Genomic DNA, 16,360 nt, shown 5'->3' on the forward strand with positions numbered 1-16,360 from the left:
GACTCCATATTATAATTACAAATCATAATAGTTCCGTCATATCCAACGCCTATTTCACTCAGTTATACTACACTGTCTCATCAAATTTGGGGCGATCTTCTCTACGATTTTTGTTCTTCTCCGCTTAGTTCAGTCCTTTAGTTCATTCATGACCCTTGGCTTTCCTTTTTATTTTTATTTTTTTTATGTGGTGGAGCGCAGGTGCACGAGGCTAGACCACCATTAGTCCAGAATATTTAAGGGTAGGCCACCAAGCTACGCCCTGGTAACGTCTACACGTCAAAACATCTGTCCACCTCTGGGACTTGAACCGCGGAGCGCTGGACGCAGAGCTCCCGGTCGCGGATGTCACTTTTACACTTCGTTAGCTTCTGACGATATCCTACAGCTTCAGAAAACCCTCTTAGGATGACGGGACAGAATCATTTAATCCTTCAGACCAAGAACGATTTATTTACTTTGTCCTAGCTGACCGCACAATTTTATTCAACTTAGGAGATCCCCTGACAGAGAAGGGGTTGATGCTGGCTGTATCTAACCCCTCAAATTCAAAATTCCTCTCCAGAGCTGAAGAAAATCGTCTGGAGAAAGAATGAAGAAAACTGAAGAAAGTGTTAGAGTGAAACATGAGTTAGATAAGATTGGTTTGGTTAGGGCAGGGTAGGGTTGGGTCGGTTATGCCAGGGTGGGGTAGGGTTGGGTTGGTTTTGGCAGGGTGAGGTAGGACTGGGATAGTTTTGGCAGGGTGGGGTAGGACTTGGATGGTTTTTGAAGGGTGGGGTAGGGATGGGTCGGTCTTGGCAGGGTGGGGAAGGGACGGGTCGGTCTTGGCAGGATGGGGTAGGATTGGGTCGGATATGGCAGGGTAGGGTAAGATCGGGTCGGTTTTGGCAGGGTGGGAAAGGATTGGTCGGGTTTGGCAGGGTGGAGTAGGACTAGGTTGGTTTTGGCAGGGTGGGGTGGGATTGTGTCGGTCTTGACAGGGTGGGGTAAGGTTGGGTTGGTTTTGGCAGTATGGGGTAGGGATGGGTCGAGTTGCGTTTGGGAGGGTAGGATAGGTTATGGGAGGGTAGGATAGGTTATGGCAGGGTAGGATAGGGCTGGGTGGTGGTGGGCTGGGTAGGGTAGGGCTGGGTAGGGTAGGGTAGGCTGAATCAGGGTAGTGTAGGGTACAGAAGAGAGGTGGGTATAACTGCCGTTTAGTTCCGTCATATCCAACGCCTATTTCACTCAGTTATACTACACTGTCTCATCATATTTGGGGCGATCTTCTCTACGATTTTTGTTCTTCTCCGCTTAGTTCAGTCCTTTAGTTCATTCATGACCCTTGGCTTTCCTTTTTCTTTTTTTTTTCTTTTTTATGAGGTGGAGCGCAGGAGCACGAGGCTAGACCACCATTAGTCCAGAATATTAAAGGGTAGGCCACCAAGCTACGCCCTGGTAACGTCTACATGTCAAAACATCTGTCCACCTCTGGGACTTGGACCGCGGAGCGCTGGACGCAGAGCTCTCGGTTTGCGGATGTCACTTTTACTCTTTGCTAGCTTCTGACGATATCCTACAGCTTCAGAAAACCCTCTTAGGATGACGGGACAGAATCATTTAATCTTTCAAGCCGAGAACAACTTATTTACATTGTCCTAGCTGACCGCATGATTTTATTCAGCTTAGGAGATCCCCTGATAGAGATGGGGTTGATGATGGCAGTATTTAACCCTTCCAGTTCGAAATTTCTCTCTACTGTAGAGGTGAAGAAAATCATCCGAAGGTAGAGAGAAGAAAACAGGAAAAGTAATGTAGTGGTGAAAGGGCTGTACAGGGGAGGGTAGGTTAAAGTAGGGTAGAGTTGGGTCGGCAATGGCAGGGTAGGCTGAGGTAGGCTAGTGTAGGTTTGAGAAGAATAGGGTAGGGTAAATTAAACTGAATAAGTATATACAATAAAATCTGGCGATACAACAACCAGGGTCATATGCCGCCGGACGACAACGAGAATAAAAGCACTCAAAAAGATGAAAGACACACACACACACACACACAAAATACAATTCATAATTAAAACAAGAAAAACACTAAAACACTAAGAACACTAAAACCACTGTATACTAAATTTTACACGGTAGTGCAGCTGCCTACACCAAGCAAAGGTTTCCCCCTCCACCACAACAAGCATCCTCTCCAAGTACCAACAGAAGACTACAATCCCTCTCCTGCCCGGTGCTCAGAGAGGTAACGATGGCGCAATTCCCCAACAGTGGACACCATCAGCAAAAGCCGAAGAGTCAGGGGGACGAAGCATTCCACACAGAAAGTAGGGGGAGAGTCCTCCATTAAAAATCAATGAGAGAACCAGGAATGGCCCATTCGGAGCCAGCATAAACCCGTCTCCCACCTGCATTCAGACCTCGGCAAATGAAGGGGCCCGTTTACCCACAAATATCACACATTTTGTTGGCCCCCACCGCATCCCACCTATTCTGCCAGTGGGAGCAAACAGTGAGTGGTTAGATGAATATCACTGAGCGAGGCAGGGGAGAGGTGAGGATGGGCGAGAGGCAGCAGCCTTTGCCAGAGCGTCAGCATGCTCATTGCCCACAATGGTACAAAACCACAAAGCAGTCCCTAGCAAGCACAGCCATTCTAAAACACTGTAGACAACAAAAGAGGATTGGACGGGAAAACACAAAATGGAGATCGGCAGAGTCGCTAAAAACTGTATAACAAACAGGAGGGAAGCTAAATATCAATTTGACTGCGAGTAAAATAGCAGTAAGTTCTGCGATAAAAGTAGATACGATGGGGGGAAGACTCCTACCACGAATGAAATCGGGAAATATAACACCCAAGCCTGTCCCCTCACGGGATTTCAATCCATCAGTACATACGAGAATCGAGACACTGTGAGAGGAAGCATGTTCTAAAAAATAGCAAAGAGCCGCCTGTGAGGAAAGAAAGGCCCCTCTCTCAGGAAAGTAAACACACGGTTGCACCCCTGAGAGGAGCCAGGGAGCCATCCTTGGTACACGCACAGGACAAACAAGAAAGGTTGGAACATCCACATCCCCCATGGCAGCCTTCACCCTGTACCCAAAAGGATGTGGATAGCGAGGATACGGCGAGGCAGACACTCCCTCCGGAACAGAGCCAACAAAATCTTCCTGAACTTTAGCAAAGACGGTGACACTAAGGACACTAGTTTGAGGCACTCCCTCCTCTTGAGGATATGAGGGAAACAAGGTGGCACCAATACGGAAAAATTCCATAATCAGTAAAGGCAACCTACCACGCAAACCAAGATGGTGACCTGCAATACCTGGCTTGTGAAACGGTAGGACAACAGCCCCCCGCCAAGAAGCAGGAGTGGACGAATCTCTCCAAATTCTATTTATAAGACTCAGGAGGAAGGACACTGCTTCATCATCCAGGTACTGCATGGGGAACATTATCGACTCCGGAGAAGTGTCATGACAGGGAAAGGGTAGACCAAAGTTTACACCAAGACAAAGGAATGTTGTAAGTCTCTCCGCCCCCAGAACGGATGTCCAACACCTTAATCTCCTCCACCTCCCTAAGCCTGGCAAAAACCGAAGAACGAGTATCCCTACAGGAGACCTCAGCGGTAGGATAGGGTAGGGAACGCTAGGGCAGGGTAGGCTGGGGTAGGGTAGTGTAGGGCAGAGAAAAGAAGGTTAGGATGGGTTGGTTTAGGCTAAAGTAGGACAGAATAGGAGAGGGGTAAAATGTGCCTAGTCCAGGAACGAAAAATATATCAGTTATCCATGTAACTAGCGTTTTCTATTTCGGTAGATTATTTTCTTGTCTGCCTAAAGTATCGTGATGTACGAACAATGAGATTAGATATCGAAACTGTAAGATGCGAATTAGTTACAAAGACGGTATTTTGTTTTGGCTAACGTTACATCGATACGTTCAGCTAAGAGCAACTCGGCAGAACTGAACAGTATATGACGTGCTAGATGAACGCTGTGACCGGAAAATAAATATATATGTATATATACTTCAGCATACAGTAAGCGATTTTATGTTAACTGAAGAGAAGCCACCACACCTAATGGGTTAAGTTTACACACACACACACACACACACACACACACACACACACACACACACACACACGTTGCGAAAAGTTTCACTGACGAAGTGGGTGGTTACTGTCCCCCTTGAGCAAGGGGACTGGTGTGTGCGTGTGTGGTCACAGCCTTGCCCTTAGATCGGACTATATGAGCTCTCAGCTCCCTTCCGGGAGGGTAAAAGCTGACGATCACGACCATCAATTGATCCTGACCGACCCGGTGAATTACACACACACACACACACACACACACACACACACCATTACTTGCAACTGGCTGGCCTATCATACAGCCATATCCTATATTCATGAAGTACAACACATCTTACATTTATGTCAATCAATCAATCAATCATTTCCTGTGGCACCCTCGGGGATGCATAGGGCCTCGATGAACTCACACCACCACATCCTATCTTGTGCTAACCCCTCAAGATCTCCCCAACACTCATCTCCAGCTTCCCGTCTCATTGTCCTCACCCACGCCTCTTTTGGCCTTCCTCTACCTCTCCTACCAAGTGCCACCCACCCTGGTGTACCTCGTACTATTCCCTGTCTCCTATACACATGTCCTAGCCACTTCCATCGTGAGAACCTAACATATTCATCGACCGGCTGCACTCCCGTTATTTCTCTAATTCTACTATTTGGTATCCTTTCCCACCACTTAACTCCTAATATTCTTCTAAGTGCTTTATTTTCAAACACCAAGAATTTATTTTCCATAGTCACTGTGCTGTACCAAGACTCGTGTCCATAAATTAAGATACTCCTAACCATTACCTTATAAAGTTTGATTTTTGTATGCACAGAAAAATTGTTATTATTCCAAATATTTTTAAGCATTCCCATTGCCTGATTAGCCTTCTTTAACCTTTCCTCGAATTCAAAAGTTCAAAGAACCATCCTTGGCTAAATAAGTACCTAAATATTTAAACCTATCAACTTGCTTTACAACCATACCTCCAATTACACATTCCTGCGCATTTTCCATATTCATATTGATTATTTCAGTTTTTCCACAATTAATAACCAAACCCACCTTGCGACCTTCACTCACCAAACAGTCCAACACTCTCTGCATCTCTTCTGGCCCATCACATATCAAAACTATATCATCTGCATAATCTAAATCCAAAAGTTTCCTGTTCTCTCCCCAAAGTATACCTGCACCGGTTTCTGTTCCAACGCGTTTCATAATGTAATCAATGACCAATATAAATAGTAAAGGCGATAGAGCACCACTTTGAATTACTCCGGACTTGACTTCAAACGAATCACTCAGACAATCATCAACCATCACTTTACAAAATGTGTCCTCATGCATGTTCATAATGACCCTCACAAACTCCTCTGGTATTCCATAATGTCTCATGATCTTCCCCATAGTCTCTCTCGAATCACTATCAAAAGCCTTTTCAAAATCAACAAAACAAAGACTTAACGGTACTCTCATTTCATTAACTTGCTGCATCAAATGCCTAACTATAAAGATCTGATCATTGCAACCACGTCCCTTTCTAAAACCAGCCTGTTCATCCCTCAGAATACCCTCAACCACCGGCTCCAACCTATTTAACAACACTCTACTGAAAACTTTCAAAGCTATCGGTGACAAAGAGATTCCCCTCCAATTACCACATTCACTCAGGTCTCCCTTCTTCGGAACTTTAACAATTACACCATTCTTCCAAACTGATGGTAGTAACCCCGTCACCCATATCTTATTGAATAGCTTGGTCAAGATCATTATTAATCTATCCCCCTCCACTTTAAACATTTCCGGAAATAAACCATCCTCCCCTGGTGCCTTATTATTCTTTAACTGTTTTCCTGCTTTCTCCACTTCTGCAAGCCTCAACTCTCCTGTTTCTATATTTAAATCTTCCTGAGCAGACGGTATATCCTCTTCTGGTGGTAGTGGTCTATTAAGAACTGTCTCAAAATGCTCTTTCCATCTATTTTTAATATCTCCATCTTTGGTCAATAAATTTCCTTCCCTGTCTCTAACTGGTATTTCCTTGCGTTTACCTGCATTACCACTCAGTTCTCTAATCGATTCATATGCTATTCTTTGACTCTGTCCATCATTTTTGTTTATTAAGATTTCAGTCTCTGCAACCTTTTCATCCACACATCTTCTTTTATCTCTCCTAGCTAACCTTCTTACTTCTGAATTCAAACTCCAGTACGCAGCTCTTGCTAATTCAATCTCTCGTTCATCAACGCATTGCATCTCACTCCTCAATTTAGCCTCACCTCTCTTTTTTATCATATCCCACGTTTCCTCTGATATCCATTTCTTTCTCCTGAATCTATGTCTCCTTCCAATCGTACATTCAGCAGTCTCATGCAAAACTTTGTTCACATCCTCCCACATCTCATCTACACTTCTCTCCCCCTCTTCCAACGTTTCCAACACCAAAAACCTATTTCTGCATTCTAATCTGAATTCCTCCTTTTCTTCTCCTTCCCTTCTAAGCTTAACAATATCGTATCTACCAACACCAGATTTTTCATTCTTCTGATTTTTAAGTTTAAACCTTATTTTTGCAATGCTGAGTTGATGGTCACTACCAATATCCGCTCCCCGTTTACCATGAACATCTAACAGAGAACTTCTATGCCTCCTACTGATAGCGATGTGATCAATCTGATTTTTATATTTTCCACACGGCGACACCCAAGTTGTCTTGTGTATATTGCAATGCTGAAAGAGTGTGCCCCCGATAACTAAGTCATTTGCTAGACAGAAGCTTCCAAACCTCACTCCGTTTTCACTCATCCTACTACCAACTCCCATCTTACCCATACATGCCTCAAATCCCTCATTTGAACAGCCCATTACTGCATTAAAGTCTCCAACGCAGATCAAAACATCATGTCTAGGTACTCTTCCTACTCCTTCTTGCAACTTTTCATAAAATGTGTCTTTCCTTTCATCGAGTGCATCATTAGTAGGTGCATAACACACAAACAGACTGATGCTGCCATGATTTGATTTAAACCGTGCGTATAACAATCGCTCATCTATAGGATCCCACTCACATAAAGCCTTATTTGCCTTACAACCCAGCAACAATCCTACTCCCTGATAATGCATTCCATCCTGTCGGCCAGATATCAATCAACGTATACCATCCTCCAAATCCAACTTATCGACTCCAGTTAATCTAGTTTCTGTCAGAGCACACATATCAAGTCCGTAATTTTGAAAAACCTTCACTAACTCATCGATTTTACCGTCATGATTTAGCGTTCACACATTCCAGTTACCAATTTTAATTGTATTTTTTGCATTAACAAAGGAATTAGATTGTAATTGAGGCAACCGTGAGATTTTTAGCACCCCCTGCCCATTTAAGGGCTGCACGGGACTGGGGGCCATTATTGTTCTTTTAGAGTCCATCAAGGTTTCTTTGGCTAACTTCCTGAACACCTCGCCATTGTGTTGCAGTCGCAGTAGGCAGCTAACTTGCCTGATTGCCCACACCCGAAAGACCCAGCTATGCTGTAGCCAGTCACGTGCCGGCATGCTTCCCAGCCATTTCACTCTCAAGTAGTTCCTCTGCCTGGATGTGAGAGGGATGTTTGTAGAGCAAGGAAGAGTGGCTGTGCGTGACAGAAATGAATGGAGAGAAATTGTGAATGAATAAATGATGACGCAGCCTTGGGGGGATATTCTCCTACATTTGTCTGATCAGCTGATCAGGCAGATGCGGGTAAAGGGATGGGTCTATTATGATGTGGCAGGTGTAAACCAGCTCTGCTGTAGGGCCTTGCTGTGGATGTCACTGATGTGCTGCACGGCGCAATTGTCCCTCGTGCGGTGAGGAATTGTCCCTTCTCCCCCTTGGGGCTAAGATGCCAATGACCGTGTTAGAGAGGATGGGTAAGTGTCGACCTGTCTCGGCTACACCACTTTCCTTGGGGGAAGCATCCTGGGTATATATATATATATATATATATATATATATATATATATATATATATATATATATATATATATATATATATTATATATATATATATATATGTGTGTGTGTGTGTGTGTGTGCCCTAGTCAAAATGACCTGAGTAGGTTATTCCTTGGGGATTGGGAGCCATTCCTCACCTCACCTGTCCTCACTCCCTACATCCACCCCTCCCCTTCTTTCTCTCTCTCTCTCTCTCTATGTCTATTTGCCTCTCTCATATACAGTATATATATATATATATAGATAGATAGATAGATAGATAGATAGACAGATATAAAGATAGATAAATCGATCTACAGAAAAACAGCCAGATAGATATAGGTAGAAATAGACAAGTAGACGGATAGATAGGTGTGTGTGTGTGTGTGTGTGTGTGTGTGTGTGTGTGTGTGTGTGTGTGTGTGTGTGTGTGTGTGTGTGTGTGTGTGTGTGTGTGTGTGTGTCCCTGGGAAAATGACAGTTCCACAAGGTGATGTCTCTAGACGTTGAAAATCAACCGTGCTTTGTCAACCTTTTTTAATTTTCATCTATGTGTGAATTGGAAATGTCAGATTCCTGGCCAGATATAAGGAGCCTGCACTGGATGTATATCTCATTCAGTTCGCACTCCAGTTGTTGTAGACGTCTCGGCATCAATTATTTTACTCATCGAAATCCTGTATCACGGAGCATCTGGCCACTGACAGAAAATGCACAAGAAACCGCATCGTAGGAATGGCCATGGCTGGATCAACCCCCTCAGAAATAGCAAGACACCTGGGAATATCAAGAACGACAGTATATTTTTGGTTGAGGCGATATGAAGAAGAAGGAACTGTTGATGCGGGCAAGTCGCCTGGAGGAACAAAGAAAACTACTGCAGAGGAAGAGAGAAGAATTGTGGAAGCAGTTAACCGAAATCCTTTTCTTAAGAGCAGTGAAGTTAAAAGGCAGTTGCAGTTAACGGTGTCGGACAGGACAGTGAGGAGAAGACTTCATTCATCAGGTTTTCGATGCCACGTTGCAGCTGTAAAGGAAAAAATGACGGACAGCCACAAAGAACGCCGCCTTCAGTTTGCCCAGCGATACTGTGACGAAGGGCTCGACTTCTGGGCTAGGGTAATCTTCTCAGACGAAAAGACCTTCTCGTCATGCAGCCATGGGAAAGTGCATTGCTGGAGGATGACCAACACTAGGTAAGACCTGCATTCATTTTGAATCCTTAAACATGTTCTTCCATCATCACATCTATCGGTTATTGTTTTAGAGATAAAATAAGCAATTAGAACCATTTTCTTTTCTATTATTATTATTAGATTGAACCGGTGAAGGTTTATATTCAAGGGGTGGTTGGGGTTATTGCTCACGTAATGCCACTCAGGGTTGTGAGGCTTGTCACTCTCATCTTAAATGTCAGGACCAACATACCTAGCCCCGGGCTCCTACGCTCCTCGTAGAGCAAGGTAGGATTGGATGATGATGAAGATGATGATGATTATTATTATCGTTATTATTATTATTATTATCATCATCATTATTATTGTCATTCAGACATTCGGGACGTTTATGAAATAACTCGAAATATATTCGGCTTTCAGTGGTTTCGGCTATAATCCATATCCAGCCCGGCAGAGACCAATCGATACCTTAATCCTTAATCACTTGATCATCCCCATTGATCATTGTTTTCCTACGACAGATATAACGAGGCGAACATCTTTTACGAGGGAAGGAGCGGCCACGTCACTTGCAGTGTGTGGGGGTGGATCCATCTATATGGTGCTGGGGAGTTGGCTCGGATTGAGGGAAGATTCACCGCTGATACTTACTTTGAAATTTTAGAAGAGGTGATGCTTCCTTCAGTACGGGCCTATGCTCTCCCTTACCCAGAGAAGATCCTCTTCATGCAGGACAATTGTAGTGTTCACACGGCAAGACTAGTGAGGAGGTAGTTCGATGAACGAAATGATGTGGACCTCTTGCCCTGGCCCAGTAAGTCATGTGACTTAAATCCCATCGAAAATGTGTGGGGAAACATTGTCAATTCCTAGGAACAGGAAATGGAGAGAACGCCAGCAAATCTGTTCCAGCATACTCAACGGGAATGGGAAAACCGCCTGCAAGAGTGATTAGAAATAATGGAGGTTGGACACGATACTGATCGAGAGAGAGAGAGAGAGAGAGAGAGAGAGAGAGAGAGGGGGGGGGGAAGGCAAATGTTGAGAGGCAGAGTGTATGCAGACGCGAGCTTAAAAGCTGGCTACATTTGTCTAACCGCGAACTGTAGTTATCTTTAAATGTGTTAAAATGCTTTGTTTATTTTATAATAACATGTTTTATTTATTTTATAATAATTATATCAATAAAATCATACTTTGCACTGACATTATCATTCACCCAACAGAACCTCAGAGAGAGAGAGAGAGAGAGAGAGAGAGAGAGAGAGAGGGGGGGGGGCAAATGTTGAGAGGCAGAGTGTATGCAGACGCGAGCTTAAAAGCTGGCTACATTTGTCTAACCGCGAACTGTAGTTATCTTTAAATGTGTTAAAATGCTTTGTTTATTTTATAATAACATGTTTTATTTATTTTATAATAATTATATCAATAAAATCATACTTTGCACTGACATTATCATTCACCCAACAGAACCTCAGAGAGAGAGAGAGAGAGAGAGGCATATAGACGGGACGGATCTGGTGATGATTATGGGAGCGTGTGGTGAAATGAGGGATTCCCCATGCTCTTGGATACCGGAGCATGTCGATCGCTCATTAATCAAGGAACCTATGAGAATTTGGGTGAGACCAAGCCTGAGCTCAGACCGTATCAAGGACGAAGGTTAGTATCCGCAAGTGGTAATGAGCTTGAGGTGGTAGGAGTGGTTAGCCTGCCTATAGGGTTGGCTGGTCACACCTACGAGAGTGAATTAGTAGTGGTGAGGAACTTACCGTGTACTATTTCAGTGATTCTAGGTTCCGATTTTATTTTCGCTCGGAATATATGTATTACACCAGATCCGTTGTGCATAGAGATCGATGGGGAGAAGGTAGAATTACAGTCGGGAGAGGAGAATCTTCGCATAGATGGTGCTTCCTCCTTGCATGTAGTCGAAACCGGCTTATCAGATGACCAGGAGAATAAGCAGATTACATCAGACCCCTTCCCATTGCCAAACATTGCACAAATTCTTTCCCAGTTAGGAGAAAATACTGTATTCAGTAGCTTGGATTTGAGGCAAGGATACCATCAGATCCCTCTGGATGAGGCGTCACGACCGCTGACCGCATTTTCCTCACCAGACGGTCATTGGGAATATAATAGTCTACCGTTTGGCTTAAAAGATGCCCCTGCTGCGTTCCAAAGGATCGTTAACGAAGTCCTGATAGGACTGACAGGGCGTATCAGTCATACTTACCTGGATGACAATTGTCTATGGTGAGGATTTTGATTCACATGTACAGAACCTAGATGAAGTCCTTGCCAGACTTAAGGAAGCTCAACTTACTCTTAAGTTAGAGAAGTGCAGTTTTTTCAAGGATGAAGTGTCTTACCTAGGACACTTAATTTCTGCAGAAGGCTTGCGGCCACAACCGGATAAAGTCCGAGCCATAAGGGAAATTGCTGTTCCTAAGACACTGAAGGAACTCCAATCGTTCTTAGGGTTAGTTAATTATTACCGTAGATTCATAAGTGACTATGCTAAGATTGCTCTGCCTCTCACAAAACTGACTCGTGGAAAGAAGGAAGTGAAAAACAGTAAACAAAAAATCGAGTGGAACAATGAGGCTGATCAAGCTTTTAGAAGTCTGAAAAGTAAGCTTACTGACGACATCGTACTCAAGTTTCCCTCCTTTGATAAACCATTCTATCTGACAACTGACGCGAGTGGTACTGCGATAGGTGGGGTATTACAACAGGAAGATGAGGATGGACACCTTAGACCGTTGACATATTTTAGTAGAGCATTAAATAAAGCTGAGCTTAATTATGCCACTATCGAGCAAGAAGCCTTAAGTATTGTGTACGGATTGCGGATAAATCGGCCTCTTGTCTTGGGATACAAAGTGATTGTGCAGACGGATCACCGACCCCTCACGTGGCTCTTTAATGTGAAGGAGCCTTCTGGCAGAATAGCTAGATGGCAGATACCGGTACAGGTTGCCGCATACGACTTAGAGGTATCCTACCTGCCAGGACACCAGAACCGAGTGGCTGACGCCTTGTCACGTCTTCTCAGAGAGCAAAACGAAGATATAGAACTTATAGCTGTTACGAGGTAAGTAGAGAGTGGAGGACACGACACATGGTCTTCTCATAGCCTTCATCAGCCTCTGAACCACGTAGTCTCGTCTGCTTATGCTTGCACTCCTCATAGTCCTAATCAGACCTCAGAGCTACCTATCCAAGCCGTATATTACTGTTATCCTGTGTTCTTTTTATCGTTCTTCTTTTTTTCACTTTTTCTGGCCCCATTCATGCCTTTCTGCGTTTTGTTTCAGTCATTTGCTCTCTTTATCTCATACTCTGTTCTTTTTGCTTTTACTCACTGCTCTTTTTCTCTTATCCCACCTCTTTTTCTCTCGTACTCCTGCCACGGTTCGCCAATTAAATATTTCACGGTTTATGATGCAGATACGAGGCTGTAAATAATGACCAGGCAAGATGATATATTGTAGCCGTTGCGAATCAGACAGACATATATGGTAAAAGGTCAGACACAGACTTACACATGCACTTCTAAACTGAACTGGAGTAAAGATACATAGAGAGAGAGAGAGAGAGAGAGAGAGAGAGAGAGAGAGAGAGAGAGACAGACAGACAGAGTATAAATATTTCTTTCCAGAACACAACTCACACACCGTAAACACACACAGACACAGACACACACACACACAGATACACACACAGATACACACACAGACACAGACACACAGATACACACACACAGACAGACACACACACACCATCTTCTACTTGTACACAGAACCGGCGAAACTTGGACTGTTACACCCGTAGACTTTCAGAGAGCATAATTTCTTATATAGCGATTTTATGGGCGACCGAAAGTTAGGTTAGGTCACTTTGGGCAGGGTTTGGTCTGATTAGATAATTTTTGGTTGGGTTGGGTTCAGTTCGACTAGATATAGACGGATTAGGTTAGATTGCTTTAGAATAGCTCGGTTTTGATATATTTTGGGTTGGGTTCTATTGGGTTGGGTTAGCCTGGGTTAGGTTTCGGTTGGATTTGGTCATTTGAGGCTTAAGTGGGTTTCGTTAGGTCGGGTATGGTATGGTTAAGTGAGACTGGGTAGGATTAGGCAAGGTTAGATGCGGTTAGGCTGCATCAGAATTAGTTAGTTTAGGTATGGGGAGGTTACGTGAGATAGTGAGGTTAAATACAATTAGACTGGGTTAGCTGAGGTTAAGTTAGATTAGTTTGGGTTATTATAGGTTGAATTAGGTCACTCGAGGTTAGGCCAGGTTCAGTTCGAGCAAATATGGATAGGTTTGGCGAGACTGGCCTAAAATAAGATTCGGAAAACGTTATAAACACAACCCCCTCCTCCCATCTGATTCTGTGACCTACGTCTTGGCTTCAGTCTTTCTCTCCCTATTTCACTTTCTCGTAAAAGTCTTGGTCCCTGTCGAAACGCCTAAATTTACTGCATTGTAAAAGTGGTTTATGCATTGCGGTCTTTTGTTGGTCGGTCCTTCCAAAGTCAAGTATCGCACGAGGTGGACGTGGTTTTGTGTGTGTGTGTGTGTGTGTGTGTGTGTGTGTGTACGTGTGTGTGTACGTGTGTGTGTGTGTGTGTGTGTGTTCATGTGCATGTGCGCTTGAAGCTGTGTGTACTTGAGTAATACCCACATGCACACACAAATGCCTGGACAGTAGTGTGTGTGTGTGTGTGTGTGTGTGTGTGTGTGTGTGTGTGCGCAAACGTGTGTACTTGGCTAATATCCACATGCATACACACAAAGGCCAGGACACACAGAGTAGTTGTTTATGTGTGTGGGTTTATGAATAGACTACACTTACACTCAGGCCAGGACAGACATAGGGTAGTGTGTGTGTGCGTATGTGTTTGTATATGTTAACAGAATACACATACAGAGTACCATGTGTGTGAACAGAATATGTAGAGCAGCATGTGTGTGTGTACCTGTGAATAGAATACACATGTAGACGTCACTGACACCCTCTAATTCTTTCAGCCAGGATTGGAGACGTAGCGTGTATATGTCAGGACTCCATATTATAATTACAAATCATAATAGATAGCATGATGGATAGATAGACAGACAGATAGACAGACAGCTAGAAGCAGCAAGTACGTGTGGACATTCAAGTGCATATACATACATACCAGTTCTCACAAACCACTTACTAAAGTCAGTCAATAATATCTTTACAAACACTCCCGACGCAGTGCCAAGAGACATAGGTTTCATAGCACCTTTTTTTTTTTTTTTTAGGGATTTATGTGTATTAAACCTTAAGGATTCTTTAGTATGTTGCGTTTATTGTTTTGATATAGACACAATTTCCATCCATCAGTAACCTTCAGAATGACACCAAGGTGTAATGTACAAAAAAATTCGCTATGGAAAACGTGTTAGGAAATCTCAAGAGTCACATATAATATGGGCCAAAACCTTATGACATCTAACCTTCAATCCGATGACCTAACAGTAATGAGGGGGAAGTGAAGACTAAAGCTCACCCTTTCAATTAGGAAAGTCTGCTTCCTAAATGAATAAAATTGCTTGTCGGTATCCACACAATAATGAACCCCTTCAATACGATGTCTACTAGATTTAATTATTGCAACTACCAGGAGATTTTATTCAACTTATGACATCTCAAAACTCTTCACCTTAAGTGGAACTGCCGAGACAGACAAAGAAAGAGACAGACGGAAGTAGAGACTAATAGAGAGACAGAGGCACAGGCAGAGGAAGATTTAGAGAGAGAGAGAGATTGGATCAGTTACAAGGACAGGGAAAACTGAGGAGAGGAAATCAGGTAAGGAGCAGGGTAGAAGGACAGAGACAGAGACTGAGACAGAGAGAAGGAGCCAGAGACAGAGAACATGATGCAGAGGTGAGTGCATGCAACTGAAAGAGGTAAACGTGAGAGGATGCTGAGTTTGGAAGTGGAGGAAATGGAACGATTCTTTCAGTCCAAAATGGAAGAGGCTGAAAGAGTGCGCACATATTCATTCACGCAAACACTGATGCAAGCACTGATCAGCGCATGCACGCACACTAATACACGCAGGCACTGATACACACAGGCACTAATAGGCATTGATACACACAGGCACTGATACACGCAGGCACTGATACACACAGGCACTGATACACACAGGCACTGATACACACAGGCACTAATAGGCATTGATACACACAGGCACTGAATCACATAGGCACTGAATCACACAGGCACTGATACACACAGGCACTGATACACTATCTATCTATCCATCTATATACCTAGGCTGCTTCCCCCAAGGAAAGGGAGGTAGCCGAGACAGGACGACACACTCCCCATTTACTCATCCATTCAAAGACGTTCATTCGCATCTTAGCCCCAAAGGGGAGAACGGACAGATCCTCACCGCACCACACTGCACAAGGGTCAACTGCGCAATGCAATCAGTGACATCCCCAGCAGGGCCCAACAGCAGAGCTGCTTTACCCCTGCCACATCATAACAGACTCATCCCCTTACCTGCACCTGACCTCAAATAGCTGATCAGACCAAATGGGGGAGGATATCCCCTCAGGGCTGCGTCATCACTTATTCATTCACAATTTCTCTCCACCCATTTCTGTCACGCACAGCCACTCTTCCTTGCTCAACAGACGTCCCTTTTGCATCTAGCACTCTCTTCACACTGTCCATCCATCCTATTTGTGGTCTTCCTGTCAGCCTTACACCTCTCACATCAGATCTAGTTATCTTTTTCACCAATCGCTCATTATCCATTCTCTCCATATGCCCAAACCATCGCAACACCCTCTGCTCAACTCTACCAGCCATCTCCCGAACAACTCCAGTTCTCCTTCGCACTTCATCATTCCGCACTCGATCCATACGCGTCACTCCACACATACTCCTCAGACACCTCATCTCCATTACATTCAAACTTTTCCTCTCTGCTACACCCATATTCCATGTTTCAGCCCCATACAATGCAGTCGGTACCACAACACCCTCATACAGCCTTCTCTTTACATCCATTCTAAGCGAACGACATCTAAACACTTTTTTCATTCCTCCCAGCACCTTTCTTACTTCATTTATT

Source organism: Coenobita brevimanus, unplaced genomic scaffold (genome assembly GCF_032717465.1).
Source record: "Coenobita brevimanus isolate Jiangsu-jjx unplaced genomic scaffold, ASM3271746v2 jjx.HiC_scaffold_2647, whole genome shotgun sequence".
In the NCBI taxonomy this organism is placed as follows: domain Eukaryota; kingdom Metazoa; phylum Arthropoda; class Malacostraca; order Decapoda; family Coenobitidae; genus Coenobita; species Coenobita brevimanus.